Below are 21,236 nucleotides of genomic sequence, written 5' to 3' on the forward strand. Positions count from 1 at the left end.
TCGTTAACTCCCTGAGAGTACACCCTGGACTCAACACGGTGCCTACTATCCCGAAAGACCACAAGCTAAACCATGAGCTGGTACCTAGTATGAGTACTGAATAATAACAACAAAATACATATTCAAAAAATTTGAATACGCCATAAGGTTTTAAATACTAAAATTTTTATGAATCATGAATCTAGAAACATCAATCTGAAAATAACTGTCTTAAACTGATAAAATAATGATAAAACTGACTGTCTGTCTGAAATGTTTGAAACCCTCTAAGACTGACTGAATATGAGTTAATGCGACAGGCCTCAACTAACTCCAACTAACTACTGAACTTAAAACATAAAATTAAGTATAACCTGTCCTCAAAATATTAGGACTCACCACTGCTACGGATGATAATCTAGAAAGTCTAAGCGTGATATGGAAACTAAGCATCTAAACCTATGATACGATACATCATAGCGCAAAAAAAGAGTATGTGATCAGTACTTTGAATGTACTAGTATGCTAAATGAGGTAGGATGATATACATGGTTTATGTGCATGAATAGTAACTAACTGAATAAATAGCAACAAATACTTAATTGAATGCATGAAATTTGTATGTACTGAAGATGCGTGAAATCTGTAAACACTGAGGATGCGTTACTAAGCATAAAATAAGTTCTAAATATAATCTGTAAACTGAGATACTAAAATCTAATAATGAAATTACTTATATCTGTATGCTATGGTCAAGCAACTGAAATTGATTTACTGAGCTGATTACCAGACTGGGATTGTGGGAGCTATCATCTAACTGATATGCTCCAAATAAAAAAGTTGTGGTCCAACCTGTGACCCCAGTTGGAAGGGTGTCAGTACCATGCCATAAGTATTAACACTGCTGCGTCGATCCACTAAAGTGTTGTCCCAAAGGACTAAGGGTTACCGTCAACTAGCAGATACCTGTATGAGATCAACCCTCAACTGGTAGGTTAACATCTCAACCTAAGCTGGCTACATAGTTCTAGAATACAGGGACTGCTACTAAGGTTACAGCCTCAACTGGCAGGAGATATCCCATCCTTGGGTTCGCTCGGTGCTAAATCCTACTCCCAACTAAACTGACTTAGAATACTAAATTATTCAAAAGTTAACTAATTATGATAACTGATTGAACTGATAATGCTCATAGCATATTCTAAAACTATTCTAAAGATACTGATACTAAGTAAACAACTATGTTTTTCAGGTATTCATAACCCCCAGGACTCAATAGCAATCATAGTAATATAGTACTAAAACTTGTGGGACATAATATGAAAGAATCATTCAAAATTCATTCTTGTAGGTATTCCATCAAACACTTGATATTCATAGTTTAAGCTAAGCATGGAAATAGTTTAAAGCTTGTAGAAATAGCATGGTTTTATCATCATGATCAATAACTATGGTTTAAATCAATGAATATCAATATTTAAACACGTTGGGTTTAATAAAAATAATAATTTCATGTAAACATGGTAAAGAATTATAATTCACGAGGATTCATGGTTAAAATCACAATTCAAAATCATAATAACTTGTAAAGATCACAAATTTGAATTAGAACTTGGATACTTGGACTCTATGGGTGAAAGGGACCTATAGACAAACACTTAATATACCTGGGTTGATGAATTCGCAAGAATTGATGGTGAATTATTGAGATTTGATCTTGAATTTTGAAGGATAGGGTTTGTTCTTGAAAGAGGGCTACTTTAATTTGAGTAAATTGTGTAAATAATGAGAAATTAGTGTTCTTTGGGACTTAAATCCTGTGTTCGGACTAAATGGGGTGAGGGAAAAGGACTTAAATTCCCTTGGGAATTAAAATGTAGAACTGAACTCAAAATCCCAATTTTGAAACCTGGCGCGATGCGGTTAAATCATGTCGGGCCACTGGAAAAGGGACCATCCCAAACTGGAACCTTGGCGCGACGCGGCGCCATCGCGGTACCCAACTCAACGCGACTTTGGCCTTTGGCATAATGCAGAGCTATCGCGATAATCCACAGTAAAAGAATGAATGCAAAATAGCACATCAATATGATGTGGTGCTTATCACGATGGCACACTGGAAAATGATAAACGTGAATTTGGCCATCATCGCGATGCGGCTTTATCATGTTATACTACTATTCTACCCTAAAAGTAATATAACTTCTCACCCGAGTATCAGATTTTGGAAAAAATGGTATCTTTGGAAAGATAATTCAATTTCCTACCATTTAGTGGGTCATGATCTGGAAAATTCTGAGTACATCAAAAGATATGCTCATTTGAAGTTGACTAAAGCAATATTCTTATCAAAAATTCAATCGATAAGGAATATTTTTATTCGTCTAATAGCTGGGAGTTATTTGAGACCTTAGTATACATCAAACTAACTTATAAAACTATCAAATAACCATAATTTACTATGAATGAACATTAAACATGGTGCTAACATTCGTTTGGATTTTCGGAGTCTTATAATATCTCCCTAATGGGAACATTCATCCTCGAATGAGACTGGTTAAGCTGAAAACATTGAGGAACTGAGATTACATGCTGAATAAACATGATGAAAATATGATTTCATGGCTGAGTATGAAACATGGCATATGACTAAACTGGTTCAGTTAATGCATGACTGAAATGAGAATGATATACAATTGAAACTGAGCATAGAAATGAGAAATTCTAAGAAGATTGTTACCTTAAGCTGAGTCTGAATTTGCGAGGAAAAGATGAGGGTACTTGGTCCGCATATATGCATTTGCATCCTAAGTGGCTCCCTCAATGGACTTATTTTGCCAAAGAACTTTGACTAGGGGAACTTCTTTGTTCCTTAGTCTACGAATTTGTCGATGAAGGATTTCGACTGGAATTTCTTAATAAGAAAGGCTATTATGAATATCTACACTCTCTACGGGGACTACAACTACTGGGTCACCTATGCACTTCTTCAACAAACAGATATGGAATACTAGGTGCAATGATGCTAACTCTACCGGCAACTCAAGCTCATAAGCCACTTTTCCAAAATGGCTCATAATTCTAAAAGGGCCAACATATCGGGGACTAATTTTCCCCTTCTTACCAAACCTTTTCACTCCATTCATGGGAGAGATTTTTAGATATAAGAAATCACCAATCTCAAACTCAAGATCTTTCCTTCATATATCTGTATAAGATTTCTATCGGCTCTAGGCTGTCTTAAGCCTCTCCCTAATAAACTGTACTTCTCTAAAGGATCAAATACCGAGTCATGCCTTATCAAAATGGTTTTTCATACTTCAAAACAATCAATCTTGATCTACATCTACTTCCATATAGATCCTCAAATGGAGTCATCTGAATATTTGAATGATAGTTGTTATTATACACGAACTCAATCAAAGGCAAATGGTCATCCCAACTGCCCTTAAAGCCAATGACACACACTCTGAACATATCCTCAAGGGTTTGAATAGTTCTCTCTACCTAACTATCTATCTGAGGATGAAAGGCTGTAGTGAGGTAAACTTGGGTACCAAGACCCTTCTGAAAAGATTTCCAAAAATGAGAGGTGAACTGAGTACCCATATCTGAGGCCATAGAAAATGAAACACCGTGCAACCTAACCAACTCTCTAATATAGAGCTTAGCATAGTCCTTGGCTGAATAAGAAGTATGAACTGGAAAGAAATAGGCTAATTTGGTCATCCTGACAATGATGACCCAAATTGAATCATGCTGCTATCGAGTACGAGGTAAACCTGTCACAAAATCCATGTTCACTACCTCCCACTTCCAACTGAGAATACTGAAATCCTGCATAGACCTACTAGGCTTCTGATGCTCAATCTTAACCTGCTAACAAGTGGAGCACTTAGCCACAAACTCGGCAATATCCCTCTTCATCCCTTCCACCAATAGATTTCTCACAGATCGCGGTATATCTTTGTGGCCCCTGGATAAATCGAGTAACGCGCACTATGTATTTCTACCAGAATTCGCTGTCTCAACTCATCAACATATGGCACACATAGTCTACCCTGGAAACACAGTACCCTATCTCTCCCTTAGGAGAAAACCTTTACTTTCTGATCTCTAAATGACTCCTTCAACTTCACCAGACTGGGATCCCTCTACTGATTTTGTTTTTCCTCGGCAACCAAAGAAGATTTCAAACTATTCTGAAACCAAACACTACCCTCAGCTAAATCAACCAAACGAACCCCTAATCTGGTAAGCTGATTAACTTCTTGAACTAACTTATTCTTGTTACCCTCAACATGAGCAACACTACCTATAGAAAATCTACTTAGGGCATTTACCACTACATTGGCCTTGCCCAGATGGTACAAAACACCTATATCAAAATCTGTCAACAATTCTAACCATCTCCTCTAGTGCAGATTCAAATCTTTCTGTGAAAAAACATACTTTTAGCTTTTGTGCTCTGTGAACACATTAACATACACCCTATACAGATAATGCCTCTAAATCTTCAAGGCAAACACAATAGTTGCTAACTCAAGATCATGGATAGGGTAATTCCTTTCATAGGGCTTAAGTTATCTAGAGTCATAAGCTATAACTTTACCCTTCTGCATCAAAACATATCCCAAACCAACTCTTTAAGCATCACAGTATACAATAAACTAATCTGAACCATCTAGCAATGTCAAAACTGGGGCGTTGGTGAGTCGAGTCTTTAACTCTTGAAAACTCTTCTTATAAGAATCTGACTACTGAAACTTAACTTTCTTCTGATTCAATCTGTACATGAGAGAAGAAATAGATGAAAATCCTTCAATAAACCATCGGAAATAGCCAGTCAAACCCGAGAAACTCCTGATATCAGGCGGAGAGATAGGTCTAGGTCAATTTCTCAGCACCTCGATCTTTTGAAGATCAACTTTAATGCCATCACCAAAAGTAATATAGCCAAGGAAAGCTATTGATCTTAGCCAAAATTTGTATTTACTGAATTTAGCAAACAACTGATGGGCTCTAAGAGTCTGTAATACTATTTTGAGGTGGTCTGCATGATTATTTTCGTTACGAGAGTAGACAAGAATGTCATCAATAAACACTATGATGAACATGTCCAAGTACTACTTTAACACCCTATTTATTAAGTCCATGAAGGCTATTGGGGCATTCGGGAGACCAAAGGACATGACTAGAAACTCGAAGTGACCATACCGGGTTCTAATAGTTGTTTTCGGATGTCACATTCTCTGACCTTGAGCTGATGATAGTCGGATTTGAGGTCTATCTTAGAAAAGTAATTGGTACCCTGCAGTTGGTCGAGCAACTCATCAATTCTGGGAAGTGGATATTTGTTCTTAATTGTGACTTTGTTCGACTAGCGGTAATCGATACACATTCTGAGAGAACCATCTTTCTTACACACGAATAGGACTGGAGCGCCCCATGAGGAAATACTGGGCCTGATGAATCCCTTATCTAGGAGATATTTCAACTGTTCTTTCAAATCTTTGAGTTTGACTAGAGCTATTTTTTCGGCCAGAATAAAGATAGGTTATGTATCTAGAAGAAGGTCTATTCCGAAGTCAATTTCCCTTTCGAGAGAAACCCTGGGAGGATCTTCAGGGAACACATCTGAAAATTCCATCACTAATAAAACAAACTGTTGTGCCTCTATGCACACACAAGTTTATGTGATCATACAAATAGTATAAAGACTTAGACAGTCAGATATCATTCCCACGAGGATCAATAAACTAGAAATTTATTCAATCTTTAGTTTAAGACAATTGGGTATTAAGTCCTTGAAAGTATCAAGATGATTTTGATTTTATAAATAAAAATGTAAATTATTTAAACAAGAAATAATTAATGACGACTAGAGCAAGGCACACAATGGTTGTAATCAATAATGAGGATGATTCTAGGGTTGAGGTATTTTTAATAATCATACAATTCTCTATTCTTATCATAATCTAATTGGTCATCGGGTTGATGATTCACGAGGTTTATGCAATGATCTTTGTCTCCCAACCTCAAATCTTTTTTCTATTAAATGTTGTAGCTACATTTCCCGCAGAGATATAACAATTCTTCTAGATTCATAAAGTTGTCTTCTTACAACTGAACCAAGCAATGCTTCTAGGTATATCCCTATCCTAGATGCTAATTCAAATCCCTTATTTCGTAAAAGAATAAGAACCTTTCTCCCTAATTTATTCTTTCTATCCTATGATTCTCCTCTTGGATACACATAGAAATAAACATTTATGCTAATGGTGGCAAATTTTTAAAATAGTAAGCTCAAAAAATTAAGAACAACCCAAATGATAATCCAAAAAGACACTATGGATAAGAATATAAAAGAGTAATCATGTTCTTAGACTCAACCCCAGAAATAGGATGTTTAGCTACTCATGTTTGAATTCATCATCCAAAAATAAGTAATTATTCATACCCAAAACAAGTCCTAAGGTAAAGAAGTTTAAAAGAATGTTTTTTTGAACCCTAAAAGAGAAAAACTCCCGTTTTTCCGCCGCTGCTATGCTTGCCAAAAAGTCCCTAAAATTATCTTGGATTTTTCTTTTTATAGCTGGGACAAAACACTTAAAATCTTCCTGATTTTTCCGTAGGGTGCATCACACCATGCCTTCAATTGCTATTTCCCATTAAAATCTGGGCAATCGCAGAGCTAAAGTATTCCTTGAAATTTGTAAAATGCACCATCACCGTGATGTGTCACTATCGAGGTGAGCCACTAGATTTGGACAATTGTGAAATATTTATCCTCTGTGATGCGCTAAATGATAACGCTCAAATTACACTCTTTAATGGGTGTAAGAGATCGTTGTCAATATAAAATCCAACTAGGTTGGGGTCGAATCCCACAGGGAATAAGATTTGAACCCAAGTTGTTTGCGATTTAATTAACTGATAGTTTGATGTTTCCTTAAATAGGGGGTTTAAGTTTCACAATAATTGTTTGTCATTTTAATTTTGATGTTTGTAATCAAGAGTTTATGAAATAACAAGAATTATGTTCATTAGGGCTTACGGTACATGACATATGCTAAAGTTGATTCAAGATTCTCATAGTGGATAGGATAACAAGCTCTCTTTATTGATGTTATGCTCAAATGTCTCTCGACCTACTTAAGCATTTAATTTCCTAATCCTCTCAAACTTAGGAAATTTCTATTCATTGCCCAGATTTTACTTCAGGTTAACCAACCTTGTTACAGCGCTGATTATGAAACAAAGTATTTCTGAGTCCCTATTGATAGTTCACTTCCTACTATTTTTGATTTCTTTCTCAAGCAAATCAAAGCAGGTGTGTCTACTATTTGCAACCAACAGACATTAATAAAGCTTCAGAATTATCAACAAATCCTACCACCTATTTAATCTTGAATACTTAGCACCTTATCAAGACCTAACCCTAGATCCCATAATTCAGGTTAATGGAGTTTAGCCACTCATGATGCAATAAACAAGTACACAAGTTGAATTTATAGTTGGGAAGATTAACTTACAATGATGATGAAAATCAAGAAGTGTAACATGAACTGAATCTCAATACAAAACTCCCAAAATATTATAGCAATCTTCTCTCAATAATAATGTTCTAGAGAATATTGGAACTTGATAACGCTCAATCTACAGCTCTCGTGGGAGTGTAAAGCGGTCGTTAGCAAATATAGAACCCAACTGGGTTGGGTATCGATCCCACAGAGAATAGCTTGGTCAACAAGTAAGTGAAATTATTAGACTTTTGGTGCAAGTCTCGTAAGAAAGGGGGATTGTAATAAGTAACCAAAGTAATGAAATAAAAGCTGAAAATAATAAAGTAAAAAGAGAGTATTTCGTAGGTTGTGAAACAATGAGAATTGAGGCGTTGGGGTTATGTCCACCTTCTGAGGTATACGTCTCTATTGGCTATGAGTGTGTAGAGTCTTGACATGTAATTGCTTATAGAGAATTGTAGTCGATGGTAAATCCAAGCGTCTCTCGACCTAAACAAGGACTATTTCACTTTAACTCTCTCGAGCTTAAAGCGTGACTAACGGTACGAATTCTCCAAGAAGTTAGTCCAGGTACGGCACTAGCTTTTTAATAGGAAAGGGTGTCCTACTACCTTGACATTATCTCTTTTCCAGACAAATAACTTTTCTCTCGAACAAGTCAGATGTTAGACTGGCGTTGGTCTATGCGTCTTCTTTTCTAGACAAATAACCTTTCTCTCGAACAGGTTAGATGTTAGAATGGCGTGTTCTTGTGTTTGAACCGCAAAGAATGTAGATTTAAGATGAAGAGAATAATGATATAAGCAATATACTTGTCTTGAACTCACAAACTCATAGCTATAGATAGTAACTCATTCGGCTTCCATAACCCCAACTAAGAGATTTAGTTACCCATGAATGCGAAGGATATCACGTTTTGCATGGTGGATGGCGTGAATAGTAGGTGTTTGGCGTGTGGTTTTGGTGATATCGTAGCAAGTAACGATTCTCTTGTTGCGGAATTTAAGAATAGAAGAATAGATTAGAAGTGTTTGTAGTGGAAGATGAGAAAGATGGACGAAAATTATATTGTTGAGTTGATTATTGAAGAAGTGAAGAAGTTCTTAAAAATCTCTAACATGATAGGGTATTTATAATACTCCTATCCTACTCCTACTAAGCTAATGAAATAAATAACCAAATCCTAATATACTAATGAAATCCTTGACCCAAATGTACTAGGGCAAGGTTACAAAATTATAATCCAAATAGAATAATGAAACACATAACCTAATTGCACTAGGTTAATGTATTATGGCAAAAATCCAGCTTTGTGTCTGTAAGTCCCAAAGTCTTCAGAAATGCTGTTTTAGCCCGGGACAGATTTTCCATGCAGCAGATTTAGTCCTTTATGCGTCCAGCTCCTTTCCATCTCGTTTGTGAGCTTTCTTTTGCGTCAAGTAAGCCATAAATTGCTGTATTTTGCATCATTTATACCTGAAACTTTCCTAATCACATTTGTTAGCTCATTTACAGGAAAAAGGACTAAAAGTGTACGAAATAGATAATTAGTTCTCGAAACTAGGCTAAAATATGGGCAAAATATATTGATATAGGCGCGTAATTTCGCCTATCATCAGAACTCAAGAGAGAGAAAAATCATGCACAACGTAATTGCAAGATATGTCAATGATAATTAGAAAACCCTAAAAGCTCTTATTTATACTTGAGTCTAATTAAGAAAATAAAATAACAACTTAAGTAAATTTCTCGGACAGGTGACGTCATTAGGTGACGCTTTATCAAGGGTCTCACACCTTATCAGGAATGGCATCAGATTTTCTTCAATGTTGACAAGATCCATCTAAGGCTGATGATGTGGATGATGATGTATCTGGATTCTAACTACGTATTACGGATGTCATCAGCTCCTCTTCCCTTTTGATAATTTCAGCCTAAGGCTAATGATGATCCTGATGGCTTATCAAAACTCTGACGCCTTGTCACAAAATATCATCACAACTTCTCTTCAACTCCCATTCTCTTGTTAAGTCTGACAGTGGCCTTGATAGATTATCACTAGGATCACGACTTATCATGAATGTCATCAGCCACACTTGTCCTTTATTTGCTTCAGAATTCAACCTTTTTGCTTCCATTATTATTGGTTCCCCTTTACCTTATCTTTTACTACAAAATTAAAGTAAAAATAATTAAATATGACAAAAGTTGCTTAAGACTTCACAATTATTTATCGCTAAAAGCTTAAAATGTGTTAGCATTTTCTCATACATCAACACGCTCAACTTAGAACAATTACTTGTCCTCAAGTAGCTAAACACAACCAAGATGATACAGAGCACTTTCAGCAGTCAGTTATTCACTTAAGCTCAAAAAATAATGACCATCTCCAAGGACAGTCAAATTAAAAAAAATTATGTCTATTATTGAAAACAACCATGCAACTCACAAGGATCGAGATATGGAAAAAATTTAGCAATAACAACCCAGCATATACCCAAATTACACTATCCAAACAAGTTAGTGACTAGCAACATACCCGGTGTGCCCTCACAATAAAGAAATCCCATTTTCACTCATATCAAAATTCACATACATAACATAGGGATAGTCACAAGACTCACTCTCAGAATGAAGTTCCAAACATTTCATGTCAAATACCATAGGCTTGCCCTTATAGTCGGTGCCCAAGTCTTCAGACAGGTCAGTTAGGATCACTATAAGGATTTTCTTAAGCTTGTAACGTAGGTTAGGGGCTGGTATGATATTGATGGATATTTTAGAGTGACTATGCCTCCTTGACACTACACTAAACTCTTGGGTTTTCATCTCCCAACCTTATTTTCTTCCTCTCTTTTATTTATCACATGTTCTCAAGATGGATGCGGTCTTTTGAATTATCATATTATCTTTTTATCATCTTTTACGCAGCTTTCTCTTTTCTTATTCCTTTTTCACCACACCCAAATTTTTACTATTTTCTTTTATTCCTCCTCTCTTCATACTAATTTTGCATCACACACCCCTATGATAGCCACCATTAACTTAGGCTATTTGTCAAAGTCAAGGTGCACAGTGTCCAATGAGGACTAGGGCCAAAATAGGTTTATTATGATATAAACGGGAAGGTGAGAGGTGTCATAGAAAAAAATAGGCTAATTAGGATCAAAATAGGGATCAAGAGATATTATGCACATAGGGAAGGTCATTTTGGCTAAAGTGGGCTAAAATAAAAAATGGCGTATGATCCTTTCCTAACTCTTATCCTATTACCATGGCAAGACTAACAGGGCAAATTCTAGATTCAACACACAACGGGAACAGAGTAAGACCTTGCACACGCATAGAACACAAGTATCTTGCATATCACTACTTATCGGTTCATGCACTTGTTTAACAAAGGTTATTCAATTGCCAGACTAATACCACAAAAAGATACATCGTTGGATGCAATTCACACAGTAATATATCAGACCAATGGAGAGGTGTTCAACAGTCACAAAACAAGCTAACTGCCTCAAGTACCCGTATTACTCCTAATTATCTACCACAAATTTTTACAATAACATTCTGCCCTATACCCTCAACTTAAAATTAAAAATAAAATGAACCTAGGGTTTATAGCATACCTGGAGTGAATCAAGCATGAGGATTATGGGTGTCTGACCCTGCGGCTGTATCATATACTATTTTCTCTCCATTGGGAGCACCTGGCCTTACAGTGGTTGGAGTCCTACTAGATGAGGCACCTACAGCCCTAGCTCAGATGGTTGTCTCCCATTTCTCATTGTCCGCTAGGGACTCCATTCTTGCTTTCTTCAATTCCTCTTTTTTGGCATTCCTTTTCACCTTCTTTTTCACTTTTTTTCTTCCTTGTTGTACAGTTCTTCTCTCTTCTCTTTGCCTTTCTTCTCCCCCTTTTTCTTCTTTTTCTTTGGTGAATCTCCAGTGAGGTCAAATAGTGTAATTTTTTCTTAGATTCAACCATTGCTATTTTGTTGGTCAATGCAACGCGGTGTCAGTTCAAATGAGGATTCCTACTTTCCAACTTTCCTTTTTGAGCTTTATTACACTCTCTTGTATTTTTTCAATCCTTCCATATTATCATTGTATCCAAATGCATACAGTTCTTCATGATTTTTAGCCTGAAAGTACTAATCATAACCATTAGGCACGAAACGGAATAAAAGCTGAATTATACTTTAAGAATTCATACAAAAGTTCTTAAATTAAGTCTAAATCTGGGTGCTTATTGGTGCTTTGAGCATATAAATATGCCCAAGATCACCACCCCACACTTAAAACCTTGTTCGTCCTCGAACGCTTTAATTGAAAGCACAAGTACTTCCTCTTTACATCACAATCTCAAAGTTATGTTGCAATGGGCACTTACACTTTGCAATAGTGTATTTTTACATCAGCATGTCCAAATAATTTTAGCATATGAGGAATTTAGTACAAGTTTTTCTATCTCAATAATGAATTTCTAACTTGTCAACAAACTCAATCAAAGAAACACAATATGTAATCCGTCTTTCATCCACCTGCATCCTCACTCAAGAAAATTTCCCCATATTAACTATACTGATATCTATGCAAAAATTGAGAAGTATCAACATTAAATCACTTGCTCTCAATAAAGAATTATACATGCTAAAGAACGAACCATAAGCTTGCCCTTAGTGTACTACTCCATGAATAGTCAGATGTTTAGGTGAAGGATCAACTAGGTCTTTTTCGAGTTGTAATAAAGGCTTGGAGACAGGTAGGTACTAATTGGGGAAATAGTGACTATTGCTCCTAAGCATTTTAGTGCAAGAACTATAAATTAACTCTGTTCTCCAACACCAATTTATCCTTCTATTTTCTCCCCATTCTTTCATTTTTCAACTCCTCTTTCAATTAGCTTATTTATTCAAACTAGGTTAGGAGTATTAGTTATTCCTTCCACATACTTCTCTTTTTCGTACCAATTTCATGCTACGCACCCCTATTATAGCCACCCTTAACTTAAGTGAAAAGCCTTCGTTAAGGTGTACATTATGCAACTGGACCAAGGCTAAAATAGTTTCATTGTAACATTTCTATTTAATAACTCCCAATTGCACCCAGATTCATTAAACATCAATAACAACTACTTGGGGGCATTAAACTTTTACCTTTTCCTCCTTCTATTTTACACTATTAATCTCCTCTTAGTTTTATATTAAAATGCTCAGGAGCTTGTTTGGATCAAATTAAGATTTATCAAAGAAAGGATAGGGTTACATAACAGGCTACCGAAGAAAGAGGCTAAAGGCTCAATGGGGATGACTAAGACTATGCCAAAGGTAGGTCTATTTAGGCTAGAAATACGGCTGTCAAAGAAATACCTACATCACTTCCTACACCCAACACCTTTTATTTCACTTTATAAACACACCGAGAAAGTTCTAGTCATTTCTATTCATGTAGAATATACTCAAATCCTCACACTCACAGTGCATGCACGAATTCTAACCTGGTCCTTAAAGTCCCTGATCTTGAATTTAGAATTAAGCCAACATATCAAATTTCACTTATCAATATAAAATTATCTGTACTCAAATCAATACTCTTATGCTCATTTATACTCAATTTAATTTACATTACTGCAAAGATGGCCCATTCCACACACTCATCTATGATAGTGATTAGGTTCTCATTTATTCTTTACTTCCTACAACCACTCCTCTTAAGACAATCGTCATCCATCTATCATAGGGGATGGAAACTAACTATGACTGTTTATTCCTAATTACCAAAGAGGGAAAAAGTAAATACTTGAAACTGAAAATTGCCAATGAGGGTGAAAATAATAATAAAATAATACTTTAAACTGAAGGTAACATGCGATAAATGCCAAATAGGGCAAATTGCAATCTACAAATTTACTAACTATTATAGACCAGTGTTCCGAATAGCTAGTACTCGCAAGATCAACAAAACAGAAAATTAAAAAAATTGTTCAACCAGCCATACTTAAAAGAAAGAAGATGAAATAGCAAAATACAAACCCACTACCCCATACATAAATAAAACACTATCCCAGTGATTTCAAATAAGCCTACGGTAGGGTGGAAGTATACTCCCTAGTCACTCAAATAGAACAATGGCAGTCATGTCATCAGTAGTCCCATCCATATCATCACTATCATCGTCTGCTCCATCGTCCAACTAGTCCTCTTCATCTGACTCCATATCTGAATCCCTGTACCTATGTTCTTTATCAGTTGGTATGTCATCATCAACTGACTTTACAAAATCTAGCCCAATTCGAAACATAGTCCTAGCATGGTGCCTGAGTGGTAATCTAGCTCTATAGCATGGAGTTCCTCTGGTGTAGTTGGTCTACCTCCCGTCATCGACAGCATCATCATAAAACCATACAGCCAGCCTAGTACCTCATCAATCCTCATTTTTTGCTCCACCACGGTTAAAATTGGGCCGGTTTCCCCAGATGTGCTCCATGCAGTAGTTATATCCACAGGGCGAGTAATAACCTCGGGCTTATAATCTAGATCCTCTTCATCGACCCTATGCCTTCACAAAAAAACTAGTAACCAAACCCAAAACTGTGCCTCACCTGGGTACCCATCTTTTTCATCACAAAAAAATCACATTACCCATATTTATCTCCACATCAGGACACATCAGGGCATGGATCAAACATACCTTATCCCTAACAACCTCTGTCATATGCTTTCTTTGAATCAAGCATGAATAGATAATACGACCACACATCCTTGCTTCCTTGTTTATCTGAGCATGAGGGAAGGAAGAGTGCAAACATGTAATGCGATACCTAGTCCGATGAGCTAAGGATCATTGACCACAGAACAGATGTATGATATGCGCATACGGAGGAGAAATAATAAACTGCCTCAAAAAATTCAGGTTTGCCTGTAGGATACCCAACAATTCATTAATATCAGCAACAGTGAAACAAATTACTTTCACACGAACCTTCAATAAATAATCAGGATGACTGGGGTCCCAATTGGCGTAAAACTCTCTTACTAAATACAAATAGCACTTAGTAGGCTGATGGAAGATGAAATTTATGTTGATTGCCTCATAAGACTGGCACGATAAATATACACCTCCGGGATATACTTGGCATCCGTATGCTTGGAATACCACTACTTCCCATCCTTGCAGACAGCTTTGAATCCAAATTTATGAACCTGCCCCTGCTGAAGTGGTGGAGCCCTAGGTACCCTAGTCATCTAACTTTCAGATGGCCTGTTCCTCTTCCTATAAGGTGCAAAAGAACCTGCCTTTTCCTTGTCTTTGACTAGTTGTGGTTCCATAATGCCTGTGATCAAACCAGATGCAACAAAAATTTGAGTATGTGAAACCATGGGTCTAGCTAAAACTGAGTGTACAGTTTGGGTAAATATCCACCCCACACTTAGTTGTTAGCTAGAACACATGCATCAACACACAGGGTACTCAGACTTTCCTTTTTTAATCTCATAATCGCATTAAAATAGGGCATATTGAAAACAAGAAATCAACAAGAATTCATCCCCCATGTCCACATATCACTTAGAAATCAGTAAATATAGTCAGTAGAAATCTCCCTAAATTACTCTAAAACATCCCCATTCTCATTACTTGATCGATTATCATCTTAACAACACAAAATCATATAAGTTAAATTAAGAATTCACAAAGATTGCTAGACAATATATCACATACAAAGCTAAAATTCACAACTACTATGATAGGGAAAACAAAATTAGACCCAAATTCTATCCAACATCATAAGACACAAAAAGAAAGAGAAATATATTTAAATCTGAAAGCACATACCTCAAAGGTTGAGAGAAGAAAGAAAGTTGGGGGAAATTTGAGAGAAATAGTAGGAGTGAAGAGGGAAAGGGCAGTGCTTAAGGTTGAAATAAGAGGGTTTAGAGTTTAGGGGTATTTATAGAGGGCCAGGTCAGGTTAGGTTTAATTTAATATTTTATACCCAATTGAAACCCCCTCCGCAACATGGCGTGATCGCGTCGACCTACTGGATAATGCCAATTACCATTTTACTATCCCCCGTGATACGATGATATCATGTCAAGCCACTGTATTTTGACAATTATCAAATCACATTTCTCTGCGTCGTGATGGAAATTGCGGATACTTACTGAAATTTGATAATTGTTAATCTTCCCCATTCCACATCGCACCATTATTCAAAATCAGATTTCCTAGTATACTTTTCACTCTTTTCTTACCTGGGAAGATCCACACTTACACACATTATTTTGCAAACCTGATTGCTCTCCTCAAATGCAGTAATTTTCTTATTTTCATATTGCAATTCCCTGCAATCTCAAACAAAAACAACAAATATTGCAAGTAAAATTGGGTTGTCTCCCACTCAGCGCCTTAGTTTTGGTAGTGGCACGACTCATCTTTTTGTATTTTTCTTTTCGTTTTGATTTTGTAAACTAAAAATTAAACTACCTAGTACAATACAAGTGTGTAGGTTGCCTCCCACATAAAGCCTTATTTTATGTCGTCGCACAACTCAGCTCATGATCGCTATCATCAAAATTGACAGATTCCTTGTGCTTATCCAGATGATCCGCCGAATAATGCTTTACACGCTGTCTATTTAGAAAGAACTTCTCAGTCTTCTCTTTATTTCATAACTCCACAGCTCTATGAGGTGTCATACACACCACTTAAAATGTTCCAGACCATTTTGATCGTAAATTACCCAAAAACAACTTAAGCCATAAATTGCTCAACAACACAAGTTATCCGAGTTCAAATACCCTATCTTGAATTTGCTTGTCATTCCATCTTTTGTTCTTCTCTTTATATAGCTTGGCATTTTTGTAAGCATAGAGTCTAAACTCATCAAGTTCATTCAGTTGCAATAACCTTTTTTCCCTCGTGGCATTCATCTCAAAGTTTAGCTTCTTTACTGCCCAATATTCTTTGTGTTCCAACTCAACAGGAAGATGACACGCCTTACCTTATACCAAGCGATATGGAGACTTCCTAATGGGCGTTTTGTACGTTATTTGATAGGCCCAAAGTGTATCATCTAGCTTCTCTACCCAATCTTTTCTCTGCCCATTCACTGTCTTCTAAAGTATTTGCTTAATCTCCCAATTTGACACTTCAACCTGTCCACTAGTTTAGGGATGATATGTAGTGGCAACCTTGTGCCTCACACCATATTTAGCAAAAATATTCTTGAACTAAGTGTTAATGAAATGCGTAACTCCATTACTAATTATTGCTCTTGGTGTACCAAATCTAGAAAATATATTTTATTCACGAATTTTAGCACCACTCTTGCATCTTTGGCCAGACTCGCCATAGCTTCCACCCATTTAGATACATAGTCAACTGCTACTATAATGTATAGATTACGTTTTGAAGGTGGGAATGGACTCATGAAATCAATCCCCCAAACATCCAAGACTTAAACTTCTAAAATATTATTGAGAGGCATCTCATGATGCCTCAATATGGTACCCAACCTTTGACATTGATCACAATTCTTTATGAAAGCTACTGCATCTCTAAATAGAGTAGACCAAAAAAAAACCTAATTGCAGCACTTTTCTCGCAGTCCTCTCACCCCCATGATGTCCACCATATGGATATGAGTGGCAATCTTGTAACACCTTTAAAAAATTATCTTCTGAAATACACCTACGAATAACTCTATCTGGACCCTTCTTTAAAAGGTACGGTTCATCCCAAATGTAAGCACGAGAATTAAGGAGTAATTTCTTCCTTTGTTGTATGGTGGCCTCAGAAGGGTATACCTTACAAGATATCAAGTTCACAATGTTAGCATTCCATAGGAATTCAACTGCATCTAATGACAACAACTTGTCATCAGGAATCTCTTCCTGAATACTTACTCAGAAAGTCATCCACAATATGGGCTTAATTTTCCAGCTGTGACAAGTGATCAGAAACTTGATTTTCAGCTCCCCTTCTATCTCGTACCGCAAGATCAAATTCATAAAGTAAAAGAATCCACCTAATCAGTCGTGGCTTCGCATCCTTTTTGTTCACGAGATACTTAATGGCAGTGTGGTCAGTATGAATAATGACCTTTATACCAACAAAGTAAGATCTAAACTTATCGAATGAATATACCACTGCCAACATCTCTTTCTTCGTAATCGTGTAATTAACTTGAGAATCATTCAACACTTTTCTAGATCTTAATGTCACTAGAATTACATATTAGCTTAAAAGTTAACTCCCAATCTGGTGTGACCAAAATAGGTGCTTCCATCAACTTCTTCTTAAGATTCTCAAAATCTTCATGGAAATCAGCCCTAAACTCAACCTTGGCTTCTTTCTCTAACAATTTACACATGGGACTTGCAATCTTTGAGAAATCTTGAATGAATCATCTATAAAACCGTACATGTCCCAGAAAGCTCCGCACTCCTTTGACTATGATTGGATGAGGCAACTTTTCAATCACTTCAACCTTTGCTTTGTCCACTTTGAGTCCTTTGTATAACACTTTATGGCGTAAGACAATTCTTTCCTTAACCATAAAGTGGCACTTTTCCCAATTCAACAACAAGTTTGTTTATTCTCAACAAGCTAGAACGTTGTCGAGATTCTGTAAGCACTTTTCAACCAATTACCATACACTGAGAAATCATCTAGGAATACCTCCATAAATTCTTCCACTATGTATGAAAATATAACCATCATACATCTTTGAAATATAGCAAGTGCATTACATAAGCCGAATGGCATGCGTCTGAATGAATATGTACCATATGGACAAGTGAAAGTGGTCTTCTCTTATTCTTTCGGTGCTATGCTTATCTGATTGTAGCCGGAGTACCCATCCAGAAAATAATAATATTCCTGCCTCGCCAATCTATCCAACATTTGGTAAATGAAGGGAATTGGATAGTGATCTTTATAAGTTGCTTTATTCAACATTCGATAATCTATACATATTCTCTAACCGGTCACTGTATATGTAGGAATCAACTCATTATCATCATTGGTCACTACTGTAATTAATCCCTTCTTTGGTACATAGTGCACTGGACCTACCTATTTGCTATCAAAAATTGGATAGATAATACCACTATCTAACCGCTTGATCACTTCTTTCCTGACCACCTCCTTTATCATAGGATTCAACATTCATTATTGCTGCACTCTAGGTTTTTAACCCTCTTCCATATAAATATTTTGCATGTAAAACGCTGAATTGATTCCTGAAATGTCAGACATCTGCCAGCCAATTGCCTTCCTTCTCTTCTTTAGAATAGCTACAACTTCTTTACATGCACATCTGATAATCCTGCAAACAAAATATCAAGCAAGATATCTTGATCACCAAGAAAAACATATTGTAAATATGGAGAAAGAACCTTAAGCTCTAAGTTAGGAGCTTCTTTAACTGAAGGTCTGGTTGAGGGACCAATTGGCCTATTTAAAGGCTCGAATGGCCCTTGTTTGTCTCAATCACTGCCAAATTCATAACCTAGACTAATTCCAATGCTTCCATATCTCCATGCAGATCATAACCCATCAAAGCTTGCTCTAATGGATCATCAGACAATGGCAACTGCCAATCTGAAGTAGTATCAATAACCGATATAGAAGACAACTCCTCATACATGGCAAGCAGTTTTAATACTCTGTACACATCTAAAACCTCTACTTTATCATGTGCTCGCATTATAATTTTTCAATCTGTCACATCAATAAGTGACTGTCCTATTGCTAAGAAAGGTCATCCTCAAATAAATGGAACAGCTAGATAAGCCTCAAAGTTAAGAAACACAAAATCCATCGGAAAGATTAAAGATCCCACTAGGACCAACATATCTTCAATAATACCATCTGGCCTAGCAAGTGACCTATCCACAAATTGCAATATAATATTCATGGTTTTGGGACTCCCAAGACCCATTTTCCAATGCCATGACGTGGGCATGAGATTTATGCTAGCTCCCAAGTCACACAATTCATGTGCACAAATAGTCTAGCCAATGGTAATTTACAAGGTGAAACTATCTAGATCTTTCAACTTTGTGGGCGGGTTTATTTTGAATTTTAGACGTTCATTCTTGAGTAAGTACAACTATAGCAGTTTCAGTCAATCGGTTCTTATTGGAAAAAATATCCTTTAAGTATTTCATATATTTCAGCACACTCTACAGAATGTCAACAAGAGGAAAGTTTACTTGAACCTGCTTCAGAAGATCTAGAAACTTCTTATAACTGGTTTTCTCTTGATGCTTCCTTGCCCTTTGAGGAAAGGGTAAGGGGATAGTCTTCTTCTCCACAAAAATTTCTTTACTTGCCTCTTTTTCCTTGACTTCTAATTCTTCCTTCTTTATTAAACTGTCATCAGTGACTATGGGGTTATCCTAATCCTGAACCGTCTCCTTAGTTTGTATCCCACTCCTTATTGTAACCGTATTTATCTGTATAGGATTAGCATTAGTGTCGCTATGCAATGCTTCTTATGGCCTTGTATTCTACGATCCTGCAATTTGACCTAACTGCAACTCCTAATTTCTTGTGAGCAATTGTTGACTCTTCAACTCAGCTGCAAACTGTGCTTGTTGAGTCTTTATATTTGCCACAAACTGTGCTTGTTGAGACATGAACTGCTTAATCAACTCCTTCACATTTTTATTCTGAGCAGTCGGTTGATTATTTTGAGCCAGTTGTGGATTTGATTGCACTGTTCCTTATACTGATTTGCATTCTATGCCTAATTTCCACCCCATGAGAAACTAGGGTGGTTTCTCTAGTTTGGATTATACGTACTGCGGAAATTATGTTGACCCTGACAATTTGCATTCCCCACATAGTTGACTAAATCTGGATTAACTAAACATGCATCTGCTCTATGCTCACCACTTCCGCAAACTTCACACCACGAATATACCTGTTGAACTGCATTTGTTGTGGCTACTAGTTGTGTTGCACTAACTTTAAGTTGTTGAGCTGAGTAGTCATATGATTCTGCATTGCTGCAATCTATTCCTGTAATGTAGTGAATTGATCAACCTCCAATACCCCCTCAACCTTCTTTGGAGCACTCTTTGAGTCTGCATGCCACTCAAGATTTCCTTGTGTGATTCAATTCAACAATGTATACAGTTCTTCATACTTTTTATCTAACGTTTGACATTCTGCATCTGAATCCAAGAGAATCTTTGTATTAGACTCAAGGCCTTCTGTAAATGTGTACACCAAGACATCATTTGATTGATGGTGATGAGGATAATTTCTGAGCATGCCTTTGAATCTCTCCTAAGCTTGGTAGAGCTTTTCTCCATCTTTCTGTCTAAAACTCAAGATCTTACTCCTCAATCGTGCAGTCTTCTAGGATGGAAAAAATCAAATAAGGAACTTCTAAGTATAATCTTCCCATGAAGTGATGGAGTATGGTGGTTCAGCATGTAACTATCTCTTTGCTTCCGCATTTAGAGAAAAAGGGAAGAGTGTCAACCTGACATAATCAGTATCCATATGTTCAGGAATGTATGTATGACTTATTTCCAAGAAGGTCTATATGTGCTGCTACAGATCCTTATGTGAAAGTCCGTGAAAGTGCCCCGTAAAATTCAATAATTGCACCATATTTTGTTTTGATTCCCACTGACCTCTTAGTTCAGGCTTCCAAATATTGTTAGTTACATGACTTTTAAGTGGGATTGCCACCTCACGAACAGGTCTTAC

General features: G+C 36.6%; 1 long non-coding RNA gene and 1 other non-coding gene across 2 annotated transcripts; one reads left to right on the forward strand and one right to left on the reverse strand.

Annotated features, from left to right (window-relative positions):
* Positions 1-9,373: 9,373 nt before the first annotated feature.
* On the reverse strand, positions 9,374-11,809 carry LOC107879666. The gene is made up of 2 exons (XR_001677053.2): positions 11,135-11,809; positions 9,374-9,674 (listed from the first exon to the last, which is right to left on the reverse strand). It is a non-coding gene; the product is annotated as an uncharacterized LOC107879666 (long non-coding RNA).
* Positions 11,810-20,763: 8,954 nt separating this feature from the next.
* LOC124886760 lies at positions 20,764-20,870 on the forward strand. Its single transcript, XR_007044171.1, has one exon. It is a non-coding gene; the product is annotated as a small nucleolar RNA R71 (small nucleolar RNA).
* Positions 20,871-21,236: the final 366 nt, after the last annotated feature.

This window comes from Capsicum annuum, chromosome 8 (genome assembly GCF_002878395.1).
Source record: "Capsicum annuum cultivar UCD-10X-F1 chromosome 8, UCD10Xv1.1, whole genome shotgun sequence".
NCBI lineage: Eukaryota > Viridiplantae > Streptophyta > Magnoliopsida > Solanales > Solanaceae > Capsicum > Capsicum annuum.